Source organism: Ahaetulla prasina, chromosome 8, assembly GCF_028640845.1.
Source record: "Ahaetulla prasina isolate Xishuangbanna chromosome 8, ASM2864084v1, whole genome shotgun sequence".
Lineage (NCBI taxonomy): Eukaryota > Metazoa > Chordata > Lepidosauria > Squamata > Colubridae > Ahaetulla > Ahaetulla prasina.
Genome location: NC_080546.1, coordinates 71216796 through 71236135, shown reverse-complemented (window position 1 = coordinate 71236135; position 19340 = coordinate 71216796).

The following is a 19340-nucleotide window of genomic DNA, read 5'->3' as shown; positions in this document are numbered from 1 at the left end:
GGTCTTGACTTATGTTGTATCTTAATTTATGATTGTTAATTTTATACCCTGTACTTTGTTCTGGGAAGTCTCGGGGTGGAGGGGGGGGGGAGGGGAGATGAAGGATCAATGTAAAGGAATGATTGAAGATATGTAATTAAGAAATAGAAATAATTTGAAGTGAAAGCGGGGCTGCTCAGCTGCCATTTCAGAAGGGAATGGAAAGGGAGAGGAGTGAGTGAAGGAAGAAAGTAGGTAGGAAAGAGAGAGGTAGAAAAAGGGGAAAGGAGAGGAAGAAGAAAGGGGAAAGAGAGAGGGTTAGAAAGGGTGGAAGAGAAGAGTAGGGAAAGAGGAGAGGGCGTAGAAAAGCGAAGGAGAGGAAGGATGAAGAAAGTAGAAGAAAGTAGAGAAGGGAGGAGGAAGGTTTGTTAAGGAAGGAAGTGGTAGCTGGGCAGGTCCGAATAAGTAACAAATGAAAGTTAATGATTAATGTTGAATAAGAGACTGTATATTGAATAGGTTGTTGGAAAATGAAAATAAAACTTTTTACATAAAGCGAAGGTTGGAGACTGGACGATAATTACCCAAAACATCTGGGTCCAGGGAAGGCTTCTTGAGGAGGGGTCTCACCACCGCCTCTTTCAAGGCAGCGGGGAAAACCCCTTCCAACAATGAAGCATTTATAATTCCCTGGAGCCAGCCTCGTGTCACATCCTGAGTAGCCAGCACCAGCCAGGAAGGACACGGGTCCAGTAAACACGTGGTCGCATGTAGCCTCCCCAGTAGCCTGTCCACGTCCTCGGGAGCCACAGTCTCAAACTCATCCCAAATCACCTCAACAAGACGTGTCTCTGCCATCCCACTTGGATCATCGCAATTTTGGTCTAAACTATCCCGAAGCTGAACTATTTTATCGTATAGATAACTGTTAAACTCCTCGGCACGTCCCTGTAGGGGGTCATCCCGCCCCCCCTGTTGAAGGAGGGAGCGAGTCACCCGAAACAGGGCGGCCGGGCGGTTATCTGCCGATGCAATGAGGGTGGAAACGTAGGAACGTTTCGCCTCCCTCATTGCCACTAGGTAGGTCTTAGTAAAAGAACTCACTAGTGTCCGATCAGCCTCGGAACGGCTAGACCTCCAGGTACTCTCTAGGTGTCTTCTCCGGCGTTTCATCTCCCTCAGCTCCTCAGAGAACCAGGGAGCCAAATGAGATCTACGCCGGGTCAGAGGCCGCAAAGGCACGACACGGTCCAAAGCCCCAGCCACGGCCCGCTCCCAGGCCGCAACTAGTTCTTCAGTCGTGCCGTGGGCCAGATCCTCAGGAAACGGCCCAAGCTCCGTCCGGAACCTCTCTGGGTCCATCAGGCGCCTGGGACGGAACCAACGCATTGGCTCCGTCTCCCTGCGGTGGTGAGTAGCGGTCCGAAAGTCCAGGCGAAGGAGAAAATGATCCGACCATGACACTGGTTCCGTCACTAAATCTCCTAATACCAGATCATTAACCCACTGTCCAGAGATAAAAATCAAATCTAGTGTGCCTCCCCCCATGTGTGTAGGGCCATCAATTACTTGAATCAGGTCCATAGCCGTCATGGAAGCCTGGAACTCCTGAGCTACCGTTGATGATTGTTGCAATACACAAGGACAGCAGTGAGAATAGATGTAGCAGTATCACGTGACGGCAGTATGAGAAGCTGGAGAAGTACCAGCAACTGAGAGAGGAACTAGACATGATGTGGAAAGTAAAGGCCAAAGTTTCCCAGTAGTGGTAGGAGAACTTGAGGCTGTGACTCCTAAACTGGGAGAATGGCTCCAACAGATCCTAGGAACAATATCAGAGCTCCCTGTCCAGAAAAGTGCAGTGCTAAGAACAGCTAAAATACTACATGGAACCCTTAAACTCACAAGCTTCTGGTACTGATATTATTATTATTATTATTATTATTATTATTATTATTATTATTATTATTATTATTATTATTATTATTATTATTATTATTATTATTATTATTAATTATTAATTATTAATTATTATTATTATTATTATTATTATTATTATTATTATTATTATTATTATTATTATTATTATTATTATTTAATTTTTATATCGCCCTTCTCCCAAAGGACTCAAGGCGGTGCACAGCCAAATAAAATCAACAATCAATGGATACAAAATAAATAAAAACAGCGCTAAAAAACTTACTAAATTTGGCCCCTAAATTAAAATACATAAAACCATAAAACCCCATTTAAAATTACAAATACTAATACTAATTCTATGCCAGTCCTGCACGGAAGAATAAATATGTCTTCAGCTCACGGCGGAAGGTCCGGAGATCAGGAAGTTGACGAAGTCCTGGGGGAAGCTCGTTCCAGAGGGTAGGGCCCTCCACAGAGAAGGCCCTCCCCCTGGGGATCGCTAGCCAACATTGTTTGGCTGACGGCACCCTGAGGAGGCCCTCCCTATAGGAGCGCACGGTCGGTGGGAGGCAAATGGTGCCAGAAGGCAATCCCATAAGCCATGGAGCGCTTTAAAGGTGGTAACCAACACCTTGAATATTGAGAAAGATATACCCAACCCATAAGAGTGAGAAAGAATTTTTTAAAAGAACTACTATAGTGCATATATACTCAGATAAAAAACCAGTTATGGTACCAAGCTAGAAGCCAGGAGACTTCTAGTCCCGCATGATGCATGAAAGCTGTCTGTGTAACTTTGGGCCAGTCATTCTTTCTCAGTCCAAGATGTTAGGCTCAAGTGCCAAGCCAATTGGCCTTTCACACTCACAGTTGATAAAAAAAAGTAGAGCCTGCACTTTCAGGAAAATGTTAGGAAGAACATACACACAGAGAGACAGACATAAACAAACTTTTTTAAAAAAATGATGTTTATGTTTAAATTTGGGGTATTTAAGCACGTTATTGTCATATGTTTGTGCAGCCCTGGTGTGGAAGAAAAGCAGCCTTTGTAATTTGGAAGCACATAAAATGCTATTTTAAGCAATGTATTGGAACTCAACTTCATTAAACACTGAGTGCTGCTGTGACTACTGAAGAATGGATTCATAATAAAGGCAATTATATGAGGATGTGAAGAAAACTGGGAATTATTAAGTGAACAGTAATGAACACCTTGCCATCTGAAGATGGATGATAAGAAACTGCAGTCAATATGCCATTAGCAAGTCCATTATAACCTTGGAAAAGAAACATGCTTTACTATAGAAGGCTAACACAATTGAAAGTGAACTTTAAATAGTTGGATAAAGGTGTGTAGCCATGTATGATTATGAAAGTTAAATGAATGAATCTTTTCATGACACCTATTAAAAATAGTTTTCTTTTTTAAACTCTGTCTCCAGAACATTATGCAACTTTCGATTGCTGTAATTTTTACTTCAGTAGCTAATAATGTTAGTATTCCAACACTGACTCTCATTTGTAGGTGCTCAGGAAAAACTGAATTCTGCCAGAATAGGTCAGTAACACATTTCTGACAATTAATAAACTTTATGGAGATGTCATACCAAATGGTAGCAATAGCTTTGAGGTCACCCTTGTAACGGTGGCCTTTCGATCTTAATATAACTCAGTAAGATTGTAAGAATTTCTTACAGGGGATTAACACCGTTGCTTGATAATAAGCATCACTGAACATAATGGCTTTACAGTATAGGATGTACTGTAAAGGACTGTTCAGTTAAGCATAATACCTTCTGAAGTCTTAAGAAGCTTCTCCCAAAAAGTTCATGAGCAAGATATGAAAAAAAAAGTTTTGCAATAATAAAGAAATCCATCTGATCTGAAGAATAATATCTTATTTGGGGGTTATGAATTTCATTGTTCTGTTCATATCACAGTATAATGTGAATGGTGACATTATTTCTAACAAATAATTTCAATGAATGCCCCTAGTTACAAGATTGAAGAATAAATGAAAGAATAAAGTCTATCCATTCTGCAATCAGTAATATGAAGTTAATAGGTTAAATCAATGGTGGACAGCCTGAGGTCCCATTTCTGACAATTATCAGTCTTATGTAAATTGAAAGCTTGTTACAAATGTTCCTGAGCTATTTGTATGAATTATTTTTTTCATCGAGTAATGCAAAAATGGGAATGTACTGTATTTTAATATTACAAAAGAATTTATAACAGAGATTGTGAGATAATCGTGCAAAGGCTGTCAGTCACTTGAGCTGGTTACTCTCACATGCTATCGCATAGAGCAGGGGTGTCAAACTCACAGCGTCACATTGTCATCACGTGACTTTTTGTGACTTTCTCCCCTTCTCTAAAATGGGGGTGGGCGTGGCCAGTACATGACGCATCTGGCCCGCGGGCTGTGAATTTGACACCTCTGACATAGAGCCTTACTTTTCTACAAAGTACGAGATGGAATGAGAATGTTTAAAAGGGGACTGGACACTCCTAGAGAAGTATGCAAGAATTTCTGTTTGTAGGAGAGCATGAATTGGCTATTCTTCAAAAAGACAGAAGCTGCTGTAAATTGATGAGAGCAATGCAAAGTTTGAAGCAAAGAACCAAGATTTACGGAGTAGGTACACAATTGTTGTAGCCTAACAGAAACTGTACCTCAGAAATAGGTCTTTGATGGAGTCCAGCATTAAATCAACAATGTAATGTGCAATCAAAATTGGCAAGTTTCTGTCTGCTGTTTTCTTTTATCCCTCCAACTCAGAATGATAAAAACTCAGGCTGAGAAAAGTCATGCAGCTGGAAATCTTTTACTGATAAAGGAAAGAAAAGTGGGAAAAGATCCCCATAAAAGGTTGCTGAACAATCAACAGGCCAGAAGTCAGGAAATTTCCCACACCTGAAGTAAAATTGCTGGAGAGAAATACATAAGTGAAACTAGAGATGAGCAAGACAGGAAGAAAAATAAAACAGAACTGCCATACAAATAAAAAATAAATCAGATTATCCTAGTCTGAAAAAGAATTTGCTGGATTCTGATAATTCATTTTACACGGGCTAAAGTTTTTTTCCTATTTCATAAAAAATTCATAAATTTCATAACATCATTTTTGCCAGCTTGGGCTATTAGCTAAAGCAGGGGGTCTCCAGCCTTGGCCACTTTAAGACTTGTGGACTTCAACTCCCAGAATTCCCCAGTCAGATTTGGATTCTGGGAGTTGAAGTCCATAAGTCTTAAAGTGGCTAAGGTTGGAGATCCCAGAGCTAAAATGCTGTTTTATGATGTTATAAACAAAAATTCTTAAATAACTGATTTTTTAAAAATACTTATAGAACGACTGTACAATTTAAGTTTATAGTAGTGTTTTATTAAAAACAGAATATTTTAAAGAATATGTGTATTTCTTACATATTTCTTATTCTCAGCATTAACTATGCTAACTGGAATTAACTACTGAATGTTAAAATGAAATACTAAGAACCATATGTGAAACGAGTCCAATAAGTACAAATTCAAATTATATATATACATAAAGTCATGTGTTTACATTTTTGTAGAAAAAGAATAACACTCAATAAACAACTTGTACACAATATTTTTGGACTCTTGCCTGGAATAATCGAGAACATTGTAATGCAAAAAGAAGTAAACTTGTTTGCTTAAAATGGCCAGAGAATAAATCACAGTTTTTGTCTGATGTTGTGAGTTTAATTATCATCCATTTTGAACGATCCATTTTCCTGATTATAGAGTTTGAATTATATGTAATCATAGTATCTGTTCAGATGTTAATAGGTTCATTCTTTTTACAGTTCTGGAAGATTATATGAAACTGATTAGTTTCACTAGAATGTGAGTAGTATTCTCTAACTGTATCATTAGCTTTGCAAGTTAATCAGTGAAAAAGTTGACTGACATTTTTCCTGATCTAAGAATACCAATAGAGCTTCAGTATATGTTGTGATATCTTATTCAAATTTTTAGCATAAGGTTGAATCAGATTATAACTCAATTTTGTACTGGGGTGTATTTGCTTGAGTTTCAAAAGTCGTATAGGATAATGCATGAAGGATAACTGACAATCTGACATAAATTCACTTTGCCTAGTTTGATTATAGGGCCTTTCCTGACCCAGCTGCATGAGATTTTATTATGTTTCACTAATTTAACTCATTGCATTTATATTTTTGGAAAGGTAATTAAATTAATATTTTCTTTAAATGTGTTATTCAGTCTGGGAAATAAGTTATTCTGTTCATTAACTCAATTTGAGATTTAATCTTTTCAAATGTTTATATTCTTTTCAAGTTTATCTTTATCACGTAGGATATGACATTTTGATAAAGAAAATGTATTTTATGTATCTTATATCTGGTCAAAGACAAATCTAAAAATAATAATGACAAACATATGGTTCCAACTATTCAGTAATGTGCAAAATTATTACACTGAAGTTTAATTCTGGATGACTGTAATAAATTCGTAAATGAATTACAAACCCTACTTACTGAAATTTAGAACTAGAAACATTATATAATATATAGATATGCACACATGCACACACATGTATGTATGCATATATGTAAGATATGGTGCACTTTGTGAAATCAAGTGCACCAGCATAAGGTTGTAATGACTGAGAAAGTTACCATCAACAGCCTGAGTGTTGTCAAATTTAGCTACCATGATTCATTCCTTTTCCTACAAATGAGTGGCCAAGATAGTGCTCTCACAGAACTAAAGAAAATAGCTTCATCAGGCATGATATTCATATATTAGATCACATATTAGCAGTAAATTTGACTTGTATTGCTTTACAAAATGTTATTGGCACTATTAAGTCACATACCATGAAACGTGGCACTGAATTTCTGATATCTTTTCCATCATATTCATTCACACCCAAAGAGGTAAATTATTTACAAAGAGGACAGGGAAGCAGTAGATCTGTGTTAGGGGATTAAATCAAGTGTCTCTTTTTCCTGGCTCTGCCACCTGCTTTATTTTTATAATGGCATTGTTTTTAATCTTTTGTCATTGAGAATTGGGCCATCTATAAACTGAATAAACATTTCAACTAGTATTTGTACAGAAATTTTACCTATATCATTAATCCTCATCCACTACTGCCAATCTTCAATCCACAAAAAAAGGAATCCACTGAATACAGCTTTAATCTTTGTTCCTTGGAAGGCAAAAATACAAAACAGAATTTAAAAATATGCACAATTACACAACTGTGGTTATATTGTCTTGTTCACTTCCACAGAGAAAACAATCTAAAAACCATGACATCAGATACAGATTCCTTCAATTTTTTTTCATAGACAGCCTTTCCATCACAGCTGACAGATTCAAAGAGAAACTAGGAGAAACCTGTTATTGTCTCAGCTCTGCATAGCAACATAAAATTGCTAGAATTCCTGGCAAAAAGTCTCAGTTTATGGAACTTTACTAGTCTTATGATAAATTTACATTTCTCATCAATCACAGTATGTACAGATTGAGTGCCATCTAATCTTGATGGTTTGATGGTTGAGAAGTTACAATTTGGCATTTGATCTACAAGGATGAGACATTAGTCTGAGATTTTCTTTGATAACCAAGAACAGACCAGCAAATTGAAATAGTTTCTAACAAGTCGCTTAAGTTGCCCACATGCCCACACAGTGCCAAAAGCTGTTAATTTAATTGTAAAAATGGTTTATCCTACTATGCAAAAACATTAAAGTAGACTTTATAAACATTTAAAGGACTATTTATAGGCACAATCATTTTAGTTGATGAATGTATGCAAAAAGTAGCCAAAATATTTCTAACAGCTTCAAACAACAGCCTCACTTAGCACAGGTGTATGGAGAATACTTTGTCAAAACAGGTGTTCCAGAATACAGAGGGAGTGACAATAGGCCACAATTTATAATTGAGTAATTTTAAAACAGAATTTCTCAAACATATAGTATAATATTAGCACTGTATCGCCCAGCTCCAAAGGATTGTGGGAAAATTTATTCAGAGCTTTAAAAATATTTTTCAAGTAACATTGGAAGAAAATATCATACCAAATGATTATCATACCAAATCAAAACTTTTCTATCTGCATATTACAGTACAGTATACACCATGACCTTATGTTCAAAGTTAGACCTTCAACCTAATTTGGAAAGAATTGTTCAGAACAGCTAAAAGAAGACAAACAACTCTTCATCATTAAACATGGTACATTGACTCACTGAAAAGACAAAGTATAAACGATAAACAATCAAATAAATAAATAACACACAGAAATAAAAGCATTAATTTATTGTATTATCAATGTAATGAAATACCCAACCCACAGAATAGGCTAATATGCTATTTAAGTTCACCTTTCTTAAGCCCTAGATTGCTGAAAATTTTTGTATTGCAGAGAGAGAAAAAAACAATTGTAATGCTTTGCTAATGATATTAAATGATATCAAATGTGCCTTTTTAAGACTCGTTATTCTTCAACTTAACAGAGAGATAATAAGACACTTGTATAATATATAACATTTAATACAGTACAGTCCTCATTTTCAAGAATATAATATTCTTTTGAAGTCAGAAATTGAGTTTTAAATAACAACATTTGATCTTGATTACACTGTACTTTTTTCTATGCTAGATAAGCTTAGCTGCAAAATTAACACCATAATAATTGTGTTGCATTTTCTATGCAATACAGTATTTTGTCTATTTCTATTTAGAACTCTTATTATAGTAAAAGAAATCAGACACACTATTAAATATTTGGCTTATCATAATAACAGAGTATCTTTTCAATTGAAACGAAATCATTGTTTATTATTTTAAAAACCAGCAACAATGAAAAAGAACCTATTTTAATACTAAACTATTCAATTCTTATTGTGATAAATTCATTGTAATAACTGACAAATTATTCTATTAAATCAAAAACATTTTCTCAAGGAATTAGCTTATAATTAACGTATAAGGTAAAAGGGAGTTGTGCTCTATCATTATCTTGTATTAATTTTGTATTTATCTTGTATTATCTACTAATTTTGTACATTAATTTTGCTGCTTTAATTTTGTATGGTAAATGGTACAAAAACATAAACACAACAAAGTTAAAACAGAGTTATGAACAAAGTCAAAATTAAACTATTATAACTATAAAAATATAGAGGGAGCACTCTGTCCCCAACCACCGCCAGGATCATATATCCCCTGCCAGTTAGCAGTACCAAATCTTAATATTCGTTTGGTAGGCCAAGGAAATGGGGCCCTGTCTCACCTTTGAGGGTAAGACGTTCTAAAGTAGGGGTGTCAAAGTCAAGGCCTGGGGGCTGGATCCGCACCACAGGTACTTAGATCTGGCCCGGGGGCTGTCATGGAAACAACAAATATATGAGTATCACAATGGTCAACCAAATTTTATTTTGCATTTGCTAACCAGCATTCCATGATGAAACAAAATCTTCTGAGGACTCCTTTGCTGCTACACTGTCCTCCAGAGCTTTGCAAAACTATCCACAACATGGAGCAAGGGTTTAATGAATTTCCACTGGAATGCAAACCTGAATAATGGGTAGTTGAATCCCAGCATTAGCATTCTTCTGCATCCACCTTATCTCAGGGCACAAGAGAGCTGTAGTCTCTAACACATCATAAATAGAACATATGGTCTTTCCCTATTGGTGAATTAAAATGCTATTCACCCTTTAGCCATCACAAAATTATACTAGCATAAAATGTGCTGGCTCCACAGCCAATCCATATGCTGCATCTTTTGCCACTGCCCTGAATTGTCACTAAATAGTTGCATCCTTATTCATCAGGTGTAGAAAATGTAACAAAGGGATTAATTAATTACTCTAGGCCTTTTTTGCCTCTCTTTCTCTCTGCCTTCCAAAATTATCAAATAGTGGGAAAACACCCACCAAATACTCCATTTAACATGGGTTGGGATTTAATGATAAAATAAGTCTTTTAGTTTAAGAAATACAGTATGTTTGAAATTATCCCAGCCAACGTTTGACCAGCAGAATGAAGATGGTGTGAAGCAAGGGATAAAAATAGGCTGACAAAGAGACAGATGCAGAAACTGTTCTCCGTCTGCAACACACAGTTACCAACAGTGCCAGTCAGTTCTTAACTAGACATCTTTTGAATACAAGTTTAGAGACAATAAATCAAGGTTCAAAAGAAGCTCAGCTAATAATTTATTAGCTGATCTTTTTTGAACATGGGATTTGGCACACTAAATTATGTTCAAAGGAAATACAGATAAATCTGATCAGCACCACAAGAAAAGTTGAAAAGGGAAACAAGAGAAATATGTCTATCTTTCCTCTTTCCCACATAGTCCTTACTTCCTCTCCCTCGTGCCAATCAGATACTGGTTTGGTTTCACAGTCTAAAATGACACTGGCAGAAAATTAAACAAAGTTGCTGTAAATCTATTCACTGACTAGCCAAGTTAAGTTATAAAACCATAAATTAATTCATAGTCTTTCACTAATATTAAAAAGGCCAGGAAGAAGCAGCATCCAGAATTCCAACAGTCACAGCTCCAGAGGATTTGAATAGAGCCTGGTCAAGTTAGTCAGGAAGGTCAAAGAGTCACAGAAAACAAGCAAAAGATTGTCATACCCAAGAACAGTTTGTCATCAAAAGTTGTTGTAGGGAGTTGCAAGCTTTATAAGCAGCCTTAAATACACTAGTCCCCTGTTCTCTCTGGATCAGGAACAGCTTCTGCAGGTTTTATTTTTATTTGTTTGTTTGTTTGTTTGTTTGAATTTGTCAGTCAAAAATGAGAACAAGAATAAGAGAATAAAAATACAATGATAGGGATGATAGGCAAGTTAGTACACTTATGCATTCCCCCTCTACTGACCACTTAAATTTTGCCAGGCTTTGATCACACAAAGCTTAAACTACCATCATCAATTTTTTTTATAAGTGGCTCCTCTTTTGCCAGGCCACCCTCTGGCTCTTTATCCATTGTATTCTGACTTCTGAGGGGTTTAAAGATCTTGCTTCTATTTCCTGGTCAACTTTCTCACTGGCACACCAAGCAGGACTGATGTCTAGCATTTTAGAGTTAGTACTAGGGCTTGAAAGCCAAGTTGGTGTAGTGGTATAGTGGCATGGGAGACCATGAGTTCTAGACTTGCCTTAGGCACAAAGTCAGCTGCATGACCTTGGGCCCCTCACTTTCTCTCAGGAAAAGGAAAAGAATCCCTGGGATTTTATTCTGATAGCTGTTGTCCACATAGGGGCAGTGTTCATCTCCATTTCAAGCCCTTTGAGCCAGCATTGTAATTTATCATTATTTTAATCTAAGTATTAATTTAAATATATGTGTACAATGCAAGTATGTGCTCACTTGCTGAGAAATGAATATTAAAAGTTCTGTTCAGGCAAGATTATCTAAACCTCTTTTCCAAACACACAGAATATTATTTAAATTGTGGAAGAAGAAATGCTGGATTCATGTAGGCCAGAAATAATACATTAGTTCAACTGTGGCCTCTTTCCATAGAAGCCATGTTATGGGGAAACTAGCTATACTTCTCTGAGATTTTTCTGAAGCTAAAATTAGCATACCTCAGAGATATAATCTAGCAAAGAAAGCTGATTGCAGACCTAAGAAACCTAGGTGAAAGTGAGCCCCTGAATCAAGGCAAATATTAAAGAACTTCCATAAATTCATGGCATATAGAAACAGAAGGACTATATATATATATTTGCATTTATATCCTGCCCTTCTCCGAAGACTCAGGGCGGCTTACATTATGTTAGCAATAGTCTTCATCCTATTTGTATATTTATATACAAAGTCAACTTATTGCCCCCAACAATCTGGGTCCTCATTTTACCTACTGTTAAGTTTGGGCAATAACGAGGCAGGAGACCAGGGTAGTGACAACAGCTCTTTAATATACAGTGAACCCAGCAACTAGTACTGAGGAAAACCTCTCTTTATATACATTTCAGCCGGTGGTTTCAACCAATCAGCAACGTGCTAATTCCCGCCAAAACTCCCGCCAAAACTTTTAAAGATACATTACACTCCTTCCCTCCCAGAAGGCATTTTACCATTATTTACATAATTTTAGCCTATTATTTCTCTACGTAGTCACGCAGGTAAACTGGGCATTTCCTAACCCTTCCGGACCTGCGCAGTTCACTATCTGGGGTTGAGTCGAGCTGACCGGAGGGACTGCCCGTTCCTCGCAGCTCCTCCTCCAGGCCATCCGGCTTTGGATTACTTGCCGAGTCGAGCCTACTGTCCTCGGGAAGGACCGGAGGGTGTCGCTGGACCTCGTCTGAACCAGATAAGTTCCCCGTTTTTTCCCGGCTGGAGTCAGTTATGGGTTCAATCAATGAGTAGTCAGGGCCCGTTCCGTCTATCTCTGGTCTAGTGTTAATCCTATTCCTCAGCTGATCTATGTGACATCTCCACACTCGGCCGTCCTCTATCTCTACAAGATAAGACTTGGGGCCCGTGGTGTCAATGATTGTTCCCTTTAACCAGTTTGGGCCGTCACCGTAATTGTGCGCCCATACAGGACTCCCTATGGTTAGTTCCCTTGTTTTGCCTGATATTGTTTTGTACCCGTCTGGCGTGTAATTCGGGTTTAACCGGTCTAAGGGGCATCTTAGTTTTCGCCCCATCAGTAGCTCCGCTGGGCTGCGGCCAGTAGCTACACAAGGGGTTCTGTGTTGTACCGTTAGGAATGCGTCAATTTGTGATTGCCAATCACCCGGGCCGCTTCTTGACAATGCCTCTTTCGCGCTTGTCCCCTTGTACTTGCCCAGGCAGTCCTTGAAAACATCTTCGAATTCGTCCATGAGTGTGTCCTTTAGGTTAAAGTCATTTCTGTAGATGCCAGTCACTCCCATGCCCAATGCTCGGAACCAGTCTAGTCCCAACAAGCTTGGCAGGGTCCCTTCGACTATCGTGATGGGCAGGGTTTTCTTGTGTGGTCCGTATTCGACGCGGACGGATGTTGTCCCTCGAACAGGGATGCGATTCCCTTGGTAGTCTTGAACTTTTAGCCGCTGTGTTTGCAGTTTGCGTTTGGCGATGTTCGGCAAAGCTTTCGCAAAAGTGTCCCAGGACATGATTGTGATCGCTGACCCTGTGTCCACCTCCAGCCGGCACGGCACTCCTTCAATTTTTGGTTTTGTGAATATTTTCTTCTCTAGGCGGGTCGCCGCACGACCCACTATTACGGTCGTTCGGTTTGACTTCGCGCCCTTTTTTTCTTGACCAATCACGGGTCGCCTTGCCGATCCCGCGCTCTGATTGGTTGGTTTGAATTTTCGGCGGGACGGTTGAGGTGCTCGACAAACTTGAGCCAGGTGCCCCCTCTTCTCGCACCGCCGACATGTAGCATCCTTGAACTTGCATTGATGACGCTGGTGTTGCCCTCCGCAACTTCCGCATTCATCCCGGTCTTCTTTTCTCAGTCTCCCGGTGTGAAAAACTCCTTCCTCATCCTCGCCGTCTGATTCGGTCTGGACTTCTTCGTTGTGGATCGGAGTTGATTTCGCGCTCACCGTTGGTGTGAGCGGCTTTTGTAGGGTTTCCGCCGCTTGGGTGGACATCTCATGAGCTCTGGCTTCGTCCAGAGCGTTTGCCAGCGTTAGGTTGCTTTTGGATAGCAGCCGCCTTCACAAACGAATGTCTCTGACCCCACGGATGAGTTGCTCCAACAGTTCCTCATCCAAATCTCGGTACCCACAATATTTGGAGGCTTTCCTCAGGGCGGCCATGTAATCGCTGATGGACTCGCCCTCTTGCTGTCTGCGCTCTCCAAATTCAAAACGCTGCACATATTTGGACGGTGTTGGCGCGAAATGGTTCTTCAATAGGTTCTGCAGAGTTTGCCACGATACCGATTGTACCGGCGTTGGCTCTGCCAGGGCTTCTGCGATGTCGATGACCTCGGGACCGCAGTGGCTTAGGAAATACGCCCTTTTTCTGTTGTCTGGAACTCCTTGCAGTTCGTTCGCCTCGAGGAAACTCTCGAAACGGGTCATGTATGTCCCCCATTTCTCCTTGGATGGGTCAAACGGCGCGGGCGGTGTGTAGCTGGCCATCGCTGCGTTCCGCCCTGAATTTTGCTGGGTTCGGTCCTCGTAGTGCGTTCAGCTCTTTCCTGGTGCTTTTAGCCTCGGAATCCCACCTTCGTCGCCAGTGTTAAGTTTGGGCAATAACGAGGCAGGAGACCAGGGTAGTGACAACAGCTCTTTAATATACAGTGAACCCAGCAACTAGTACTGAGGAAAACCTCTCTTTATATACATTTCAGCCGGTGGTTTCAACCAATCAGCAACGTGCTAATTCCCGCCAAAACTTTTAAAGATACATTACACCTACCTTCTAAAGGATGGAAGGCTGAGTCAACCTTGGGCCTGGTGGGACTAGAACCTGCAGTAATTGCAGGCAGCTGCTGTTGAGCCACAGAGGCCTATTGTGATATATAGATATAGAAAACTAGATATGTGGCCTTCTGCTCCTGGAAAAGATTTGTCTCACTTTTAAAACAAAAGATAAAAGCAGATAAAGTTTCATAGTTCCACCTAGTGGCTAAAATGTTCTTCTAACGCATACATTAACTTTTTCTGCCACAATGTTTAATGAAAACACATATTATCATTATATAAACCAGATAACAGGAAACAAAGCCTAAAGCCTGCATAAAAAAAGAATATGCATAGCTGCTATCTTTGAAGAAATCAAGTGTTTTTCTCTGAATATTTATCTTTAAAAACATTTTTATAGAGTAGAAACAGCTTTAAATAATGACAGATCATTATTAGACTTGACCTGAGAATTTTGCTTAGATTAAATTAAATTGGGCTTCCGCTGACTTCAAACATCACACTAAACCAAAATTATATCATCATTCAGTAAATAGGTAGGTATCTAGTGACTTCCATGTAGAAATTCCAAATATCTACTCCAATTCCATTTGTATAAACGAGATGTCATATGGACATACCGTTTTCAATTTTGCAATGGTAACTCTTTATTGCCACCATTCAGTGGATTAAATTACAAGTGGATGACATATTTTGTTGACTCACCCCATGTTTCTCCTAGATCTAAACATCACCATAGTCCTGCTCCAAAACTTTTCTAATTCTATCATAAAGTTAGCACAAAATATTTTCATACTGATCTTTTAGTTCATTGGAAATCATTCATTAGAAAATAACCCTACCCTCTGGAACGAACTAGCTTGCGTCAATTGCCTGACCTCCGGACCTTTCACCGCGAGCTGAAGACGTATTTGTTTATTCGCGCGGGACTGGCTTAGGAATTTTAAATTTTAATATTTTAATAGGGATTGAATTTTAATTTATATTTAATATAAATTTTAGGGGGTTTTAGGTCTAAATGTTTTAATTTTTGCCAATTATATAATAAGTTTTTTAATTTCTGTTTTAGTTGTAAATTGTCATTGTTTTATATTGGCTGTGAACCGCCCTGAGTCCTTCGGGAGAAGGGCGGTATAAAAATCTAATAAATAATAATAATAATAATAACCCTAATGATGGTTCAGGTTCTTTCTAAAATGTGAAGTTAACTGAAAAAGAAGTAAAATTATGAATAAATTAGAATTTAATACATTCTGTATCCATCAAAGACATATATCCAACATCCATAATTGAAATTATGTTTTTGTCAAGAAGAATGCTGTGTTATTATGGTGGACTTGATAAATGTCTAGTAATTCTGTTTTAACTAGGAAGACAAATTTATTGTGGCTTTCAACAAAACCTGGTGGAAAAGTTATATATAGTTGTAGTTCTATGGGTGGCTTACTGATGTAATTCAGAAACTTGGGTTTATTTCTATCAAATCACATCAACCTCTTCCTGGTACCAGCTGAAAAAGATTCAATCTGTCTAGATAAATCAGACACAATAATAGTCAAATGCCCTGACGTGAACTGATTTTAATTTCTAATCCAAATAATCCATTTTGGAGTGAATGACCTCTAATATTGATTGTGCTTTTTAAAAGTATTTTATTATAAGTGACTCAGATAAATTGACTGAAAGGCAAGTCGTGCATTATATTTAATAAATATCTAAATAAATAAATATTTATTGCACATAGCCATAAGCAGTCTGGTTTGTCCAGTTTGTGGAATGGCTATGGCAATCTCCTACACAGATTGTTTTCTAAAGTGGGAAATGTCAAATAGGTTCAATGTGTCTATTAAAATAATAATTTCCCACCTTACACAATTGTAAAATAAGTACTTAAACCTGATGTAAAATAAGTAATTACTGAAGGTCAAACATAAAATTGTATCAAGGTCCAGAGCAAAGTCTTTTTTAACCATGAAAGTAAATTAAAAGCAGGTTGTGGTGCAAAGCAATAAAATTAGTATTTAACATATTAATATACCTTTTCTATTCAATTGCCTTTTTTTAAAAAAAAGGAAAATACATAAGGATTATTCTTGTTAATACTCAGAATTAGACCATTTAAATATTGGAAGGGATAGATATCCAGGCATGTAACAGTTACATTAATTGTAATAAAAAAATAAAAAATGGAAATTCTTCAGAGATCCATGACATAGTACTCCATAGTTCTTCATAACATAGTGCACTACTGGTAGTTACTGATCACAAAATAAAATTTACAGGCAGCAACCATATAAAAGTTTTATTTTAAAAAAATCTCTAAAAGGAACTAACAATTAGCTTATAGCACAACCACTTAAAGTGTATTCTCAAAGGACTATTGGGTGGTTTGAATGCTTTCAAGCATTTTCACATTTAGCAATCAAACTGGATAGAGTTAGACAACCATGATATCCACATAGCTATTTGTGGTATATCTGGCCTCATAAATTTTTACAGTTTTCTTGAATAAGCAGACTTGCACTGAGCTTCAAGACGTTCTCTTTCACTACACTCCAGGTTGCTGTTCCCTCCGTGCACAAAAAACCCTGATAGCCATGCCCATTCTGGGATCTTGGCAAAGAAAACAGCCTTAGTCCAAAGGTGAAATTCAATTTTTTTTACTACCGGTTCTGTGGGCGTGGCTCGGTGGACGTGGTTGTGGCTTGGTGAGCGTGGCTTGGTGGGCATGGCAAAATCTCCAATCCCACCCCACTCCAGGGGAAGGATATTGCAAAATCTCCATTCCCATCCCACTCTGGGGACAGTCAGAGGTGGTATTTGCTGGTTCTCCAAACTACTCAAAATTTCCGCTACCGGTTCTCCAGAACCTGTCAGAACCTGCTGAATTTCACCCCTGCCTTAGTCCCTAATAACTGAATTGATGTCATGGAGAATGTAACACTTAACACAATGCCATCGGACCTGTTGTATCACTCTTTGACATGGGCATTAATGTAATTGCCAAAATACTGGTTTTCTGTCCTACTATGGTTCTAGATAAAGCTTAAAATATTACATCCAATTAATAATTAAATTTAAACAATTAAAGGAAAAGCCTATCAGTCACTTGACTCACTTCCTTCTTTCTTCCCTGTCTAAATCCTGGCATTTACAGAACAATTGAAAGTGAAATATTATGAAAACCAGATCTTTCACAAAAGCATTCTAAATTATTTGGTATTTCATTTGACCTTCAAATTTGGCTTGATTGATGGGATTTTGATTCAGATTTTGACTGAAGCCAATACACACTTTTAGTTTGTTTCCATTAATCATGGGGCTGGGTCATATTTACCTATTCAGCATGCAGTGAGCATGATTAGTGTTAGGGAGACATAACAAATCACTTACCATACCATAGATGCATCATTTCACTTCAATTCTTGCTTTCATTGAATTATGAACAAGATCTGGCTATTCAGCCGAACTTTTCAGTTTAATACTGGTAAATAAAAGTTAATATATCATTTCATATTATTCATTTTATATTGAAAAGAGAAGTTGACAATGTAGATATGTTGATTATGTTACATTTCTTTATAATTTATTGTTATTGTTTGTAATAATTCTCAAATCTACTAAAATAGAATGTTTAGCATATAGAATAGAATAGAATTTATTGGCCAAGTGTGATTGGACAGACAAGGAATTTGTTTTGGTACATATGCTCTCAGTGTACATAAAAGAAAAAGAAAAAAAATACCTTCATCAAGGTACAACATTTACAATACAAACGATGGTCATAGGGTATAATATAACCCTTAATGATAGCAACAAAAAGTTACAGTCATACAGTCATAAGTGGAAAGATGGAAACGATGAGAAGATTAGTAGTAGTGTAGATTTAGTAAATAGTTTGACAGTGTTGAGGGAATTATTTGTTTAGCAGAGTGATGGCCTTCAGGAAAAAACTGTTCTTGTGTCTAGTTGTTCTGGTGTGCAGTGCTCTATAGCATCGTTTTGATGGTAGGAGTTGAAACAGTTTATGTCCAGGATGTGAGGGATCTGTAAATATTTTCACGGCCCTCTTCTTGATTCATGCATATACAGGTCCTCAATGGAAGGCAGGTTGGTAGCAATTATTTTTTCTGCAGTTCTAATTATCCTCTGAAGTCTTGTCTTTCTTGTTGGGTTGCAGAACCAAACCAGACAGAATGCTTAGCATATTATTAAATATCTAATCTAATAAAAAAAATTCAGGCCAAAAACTGGAATCCTTCACTCCTCATATCAGTTTGTATTATCTATAGATACTTTGGGGATAAAAAAGATATATATTGCTAATCATGTAGTTATGGATGTTTTAGGATTGAGCTCACATTATGTGATTGACATATATGGATCAGGTAGCCTTACAGATGTTTTGGGTTATAACCTTCATAATTTAATACATTTGGCTGTCATTGCTAGTCAGGAATCAAAATCTAGTGGCATTGCTTATGTTGCTTAGCTTGTGGTTTTTCCAAATTTTATTTTCAAAGTAAGTCTGCACACTACATTTAACAGAATAATAGTTGCAAGGGACTTTGGAAATCTTCTAGTCCAAACCCCTGCTCAAGCAGGAGATCCTATATCATTTAAGATAAATGCTGTCCAGTTTCTTCTTAAAAAGCTCCAGTGTTGGAGCACCTACAACTTCTGAATGCAAGCCATTCCACTGGTTAATTGTTTTCTCACTGTTAGAAAATTTATCCTTAGTTTTAGGTTGCTTCTCTCCTTGTTTAGTTTCCATCTGTTGTTTCTTGTCTTGCCTACTTTTGCTTTGGAAAATAGGTTGACCTCCTCTTTGTAGCAGCCCCTCAAATATTGGAATACTGCTGTCATGTCATCCTTAGACCTTCTTTTCACTAGACTAAACAGACCCAATTCCTGCAACCGTTCTTCATATGTTTTAGCCTCCAGTACCCTAATCATCTTTGTTGCTCTTCTCTGCACTTTTTCCAGAGTCAATTTTACAAATTGAGCTGCTTTGCAATAATTCTAAAGAAATCCTTATGTA